We start from the raw sequence: 5817 nt of genomic DNA, 5'->3' as shown, positions 1-5817 counted from the left end.
GGTCTGACCTGCCCTTGTCACCACTGCCACCCAGCTGGGCAGGAAGAGATGGCGAAGGCGGCCAGAAGAGGGTGCCTGAGGGTCCCTCAGTCCAGGTTCTCTCAGTTCTGGGGTGCTGCAGGTTGGGAATTACTCAGATAATGCAGCAGCCTCAAATACCCACCCGGAGCTGTGGCACAAGCCTTCCTGGCCTCCCCTGGAAGCCCCCCCACGGGGCTGAGGCTCGCCTGCACTCCGCGGACAGCCAGCACCGCCCAGCAGGAGCAGGGCGACGCACCCAAATGCACACGGGGAAGGCATGACCCTGACTGCAGGAAGCTGCTGGCAGCGGGTTTTGCCTGGAAATCCTTCGGATCTGGGTCTCGGGGGAAGGAGGGAATTCCGCCGTGCATCATAGGTGTTCGTGCCAGGAGACAGCAGGGGAGCAGCGCTCCCTGTGCCAGCCAGGAGACGCTTCCCTGCTGGCTCTGCCCCCATCATCTGCTCCCCCGGGGCTAGAGCAGCATGGGGACAGAGCCCTTGGTCCTCTGCCTGAGGCCTGACCACAGCCTGGGGCTCGCAGCTGTGGGACCCTCTCCTGGGAGGAGGCCACAAGGGGTGAAGGCTTCACCCAAGGACCCAGCACACCCATCGTGTCCCCGTGAAGGGCGCAGAGCCTTTAGGCTCCTTTTGCATGCCGGAGACCTGCCTTACTCCACCTGCCCTCGGGATATGAGGTGGTGGGCCGGTCACTGTTGGGTGATACCAGGTGGGATCCCAAAGGGAGCACCCAACACTCGCTGCCATCCACAGGGATGGGACCTGGGGGGGGGGGGGGCTCCCCAGGGAGCCGCCAGCACAACGCCGGGAGCCTGGCTCCGCACAGGACACCTTGGTCCACCCCAAAATGGAGACAAAGCAGAGGACGGAGAAGGAAGGTCTCACCCCCAGTATGCCCCTTGCACACTTGAACAACTTTTTAATATTTTCTTGCAGCCTTCTCCCTGCGTATTTCATGCTCTGGCTCAGTAGTGTGGGGGATCAGGGTCTGAATACAGAGCAGTTTGGCGCTCTGGAGCGATGAGAGACCTTTTCAGGAGATGATTCAGACCGGCCTAATAAGAATTACTACAGCTTTGAAAACCTTTGCAAAGGGAGGGTTATTTAACTAGCCCGGGCCAGGAGTGGGATGCTGTAGTCCCAGTAGGATGCAGCAATTGCATCAAACCCGTCAGAGGAAAACCCCTGGGCTGAGCAGATCCATGCTCTGCCCCTGGCCGGGTGCTGAGCTCAACCCCCGCCTGCTCTGCGCGGAGGCAGCAGCGTTTCAGGAGGGAAAATGAGTCAACACCCTTCTGGTCCCCGCATACGAGGAATAAATACACCTCTGCAGAATAGCAGGCCATCCTCCCCGCTGAAGGTCAGCGTAGTTATGAATTCACCCTGTGCCTCGACACGTGGGGTGTTTTCTTTGTTTCTTTGAGCTCGGTTCCCCTGTGGCCAGTCTCTGCAGGCTGCAGTCGAGGTGTTCATGGCCAGACCAGAGCTCTCTTGCAGCTGGGGCACTCCAGCGTGGTGTGTCTGATGGCACGGAGATGCCTTTGTCCTGCTCCAGTCCGCTCCCCTGCCCACAACCCCCCTCACTGGCACCGGGGGTGCAAGGCAGTGGGAAGCCTTTGGGACCCTCCCTCGTCCTCTCCTCCCGTAAGTGCTGCCAGGAGCAGCTTCATCCTGGTGCAGAAGCAGCTCTGGGGTGGCCACACACGTGCCAAGGGGCAGCAGAGCTGTAAGGGCCCAGCTGAGCCATTTGGCCCCGTGTCCCCACCAAATCCCCCTGGAAATCCTCACGAGGCTGCCGCCAGCTGGGGCTGCATGCCCAGGAAGCCATCAGATGAACCAGAGGCACTTGGGTCCCTGCGCCTCTGCCATCGGTCTGAGCATCGGCACGGACCCACCGAGGCTGGTAAGGGATGATCTTGGTGCAGAAGCAGGCATGCAGGCAGCATTTCTCTTTGGCCCTAACACCAGGGACATAGGGACCTGCCAGCTTAGCCTGTTACTTGCGGCCAGAGCTGCTCAGCCAGGGGTATTAAGATATTTTGGGAGGTACATACTCTTCACCACATGCACAATGCCACTGTTTCAGGCTACAAACCCATGCTCAGGAAAAAAAAAAAAAAAAAAAAAAAAAGGAATAAAGCAGTAGCAGCCCCCTGTAGCTGGGGGAGACCCCTGCATGCCAGCAGCCCCTTGTCCCCATGCAGCGGGGACAGAAACCTCTTTCCCCTGCAGCCAGAGCTCAGCACGTGGAGGCTGGGCAGCGGCGAGGGCAGGAGCTCCCCCAGCCTCCTGCAGCCCCAGCCCTGGTGTGCCCCCAGCCTCCTGCAGCCCCAGCTCTGGTGTGCCCCCAGCCTCCTGCAGCCCCATCGTGCCCCCAGCCTCCTGCAGCTCCCGAGCCAGACCCGCAGCCCCTCGGACAGGCACCCCCTCGGACAGGCACCCCCACCATTCTGCAGCTAACAGCTTTGGAGCCCCTGAAGGCTCCCACATGGAACAGTGCACAGCCAGGAAATCATCCCTGGCAGCCCACTGAGCACCAGGGGCCCCGCATCCCCTCCCGGGCGCACAGCTCACCAGGACGCCCCCAGCCATCCCCAAAGCCACCCCCGGCGGGCAGGGGGCTGTTCACGCAGTCAGGCAGCATGGACGGGCTCCAGCTGCAGAGGGGAAGCTGTTTCCAAGCTCCTTCGGTAGCATCCTGCAAGCAGGGCACCGGCAGCAGCACCAGCACGGGGGAATTCCTGCCTCTGCAGCCCTGCCTGTGCCAAGGCGCACGCAGATGCTCCTTCCCCGATGGTTATGTAGGTTAATAGCATGCGATGCGATTGCAAGGCACAGGCAACCGCAAAGCTATGTCAATATTTAGCGTTTACACATTTGGCTAATTAGGGAGCAACCTGTGATTGCCTCCGAAGGAGGCAGGGCTGTGTCACCCGTCTCTCTCCCCCTCTGTGTGTGCTCCTGGTTCGGATGGGGGAAACGTCGGCTCGTTATTTCTGGAGTTCTCTGGCCACAAACGGTCCCTCCCGAAATGCTGTGCCCAGGCGCTGGATGTCAGAAATCATTATCCTAAATACAGCTCCATGCATGATTCATGAAGCTGGGCTTCACATTAATCAGGGAGATGGGCGAAAGCGGAGCAGCGTTGCAGACCGCTGTGCACAGGCAGGCGAACGGGAAGACGAGATTTGGACCTCTGGGGCTAAAATCAGAGGGATGGTGCAAATCAGAGAAACAGCCACGGTCCCAAAACAATCAGAGCCCATATGAGCAGAGACCAAATGCAGGCAATGGGCTGATGCCCAAGTACCTTTCTGCTTCGGGAGCTGCTGCGACTCGATCACATTAATGAGCCCAGGGCAGCCGGCACCGTGGCTCTGAGCAGCCTCGGAGATGCTCGGCTGCTTTCTGCATTAACCCTGGTCTGGGCACTGCACTGGGCCAGCGTGTGGGACTCACACAATGATGTCCTGGCTCTGCACAGTATAACCACTAAAAATAGAAAAATGTGTTTTTTTTCTGAAATGTCACTGGGAGGTTCCTGGGCAAGCTGGGTTTCTGCACCTATGCCACACTGCGCTCCAGCAATTGGGATCTTCTTGGGACACAAATGCTCCTTCCACTGCTCCAGGGCTCAGGAAACCAGGGAGATGTGTCATCTCTGTACCTGGATCTGCCTAAAATACAAGCCCTGGGCCCCGACAGTCAAACACCCAGTGAGGGTTGTCCTCGGTGTGCCAATGGCGACGGAGGACGGTGTGGTGCAGCAGGACGCTGCGTGCATTTTGCAGGAGCGAGTGTCTGCACCAGGCTCAGCCCTTGAGCCCCGTCCCTGCATCCCAGACTGTTCTTTTGCCACTTGTGCAACCACTCCTGGTTAAAAATAAATAAATAAATAAATAAATAAAGCCACAAAAATGCAGTGACAAGCAGCCAGGCCAGCCGTGCAGAAGGGGGAGATCCATAGCTGGCATTGTAAAACCTAGGCTGTGAGATGAAAACAGCAGTGACCCCCGTGTCATGGAGGAGGCAGACAGCACCACCGAGCCCCGCAGCCTGGCTGGGCTGGGACAGCTTGGGCAAACGGGACCCCCACTGGCACGGCCCTGTCAGCCACCGCTCTGGGGTGGTAGAAGCCTCCGTGCCATGGGGAGCCCCTGTCACCAAGCCCACCCCATGGGAACCTCCCCTGGGGAGCCCCAAGGCAGCCCCCACGCAGGACACCAGCCTCACCGTCGGCGGACGGGTGCTCATCCCACCACTGGGGCACTTCCACTTCTGAAACACCAAGATCAGCGGCAATTTATCAAAATATATGGGTTTGGCTGAAATTTTCTGTTGTGCCATCCCAGCCTGGCAGTGGCCGATGGGTCCCAAAGCCGGGGGCAGCTCGCTGTCCCCAGGGCCGGTGTGCTGCCCTACGGCAGCCCGGCGTGCTGGCTGAGCAGGACAGACTGGCTCAGGGAAATGACATCTTGCTTTATGCTAACCCCTTATTTTTGCATGGAGAAGCTGGTTTGCAGCTTGTCTCCTTATATCAGGGCTAAACGCTGATGTGTAAGGCAGTGCTATTTCTGGAGGTCGCTGGGTTGCCAGGATTCTCTGTACAGGTGGAACCTGGGGCCACTGCGTGTGATCCCAGTAAGGTGGCTGTGGCTGTACTCGTGAATTTATTGTGCCTGTGGCCATACTCCTGAATTTATTGTGCTTTGTTTGACTCTGGCACCAACACCACAGCAGGATCAGCCCTTGATGTTCACCTCCCTCTGCGCTGTGTTTTTGGGTATGTGTCCTGGCTGGATCAACCAGGGGCAGAGACAGCGCAGCAGGAGGGATTCAGCACATTGGAGATGTGCTGTAAGACGTGGCTGGAGGTGATGTATATCCTCCGGGCATGTGGAAGATCTCCAGACAGTAAATCATTGCTACTTCCATCCCTCAGCACTGCAGCACCTCCCCGCTCCCCCTCCGGAGGTTCCCTGTCTATGTAAAAAATAGCCACCGCTGCGTTAGGGCTCTCCAAATTTTCTCATGCTTCTGATTATAGCTTTTAAGTTGATCCACAAGCCAAGGTCTCCGGTGAGTTCAGTGAATTTTCATTAATCTTGCCTGGCTTAGGAACCCAGTGGGCTTCATGAAACTCCAAGCCCAAAGCATTTTAGGCTGTCGGAGCCTGCCACGGTGCTCGCGCTGCGGGAGGACGGGTGGATGCTGGTGGCACATCCACGGGTTCTGGGGCAGATTCGGGTCCGGAGGGGCTGGCTGAATAATTTCCCTGCACCGAGCGGGCTGAAATGCCCCTGCCACAGGCACCCTGTGGCTTTTTTCGGGGGGAAAAAGAGGGATGTGGAGTGGGACTCTGGAACAAAGGTGTGCTCGGGGCTCCCCGTGCGGTGCCTGGGGATGCTCCAGGGAGAGGAAAAGATGCTGGGAGACAGGAGGTGGCAGGGCAAGGGGAAGGGGAAGGGAAAGGGGAAAGGGAAGGGCAAGGGCAAGGGCAAGGGCAAGGGCAAGGGCAAGGGCAAGGGCAAGGGCAAGGGCAAGGGCAAGCGGAAGCCCCTGGCCCAGCCCCTCTCACCCCGGGGAGACCAAGGCGGCAGCAGCGCAGAAAGCTCCAGGAACCAGGAGCATGAAGAGAAACCCAAACGCCTTTACCACCAACAGGCACAAAGAGCAGGCTTTTTCTTCTACCCTAATTTAGCCCTTCCCCTCTGGCAATGAAGATTTTTTAAATTCCCTCTGTGCTGGTGTCCCCAGCATCCATCAGGTGCCACTCGC

This window comes from Cygnus atratus, chromosome 16 (genome assembly GCF_013377495.2).
Source record: "Cygnus atratus isolate AKBS03 ecotype Queensland, Australia chromosome 16, CAtr_DNAZoo_HiC_assembly, whole genome shotgun sequence".
NCBI classification, from domain to species: domain Eukaryota; kingdom Metazoa; phylum Chordata; class Aves; order Anseriformes; family Anatidae; genus Cygnus; species Cygnus atratus.
Note: the sequence above shows the minus strand (reverse complement) of the source record.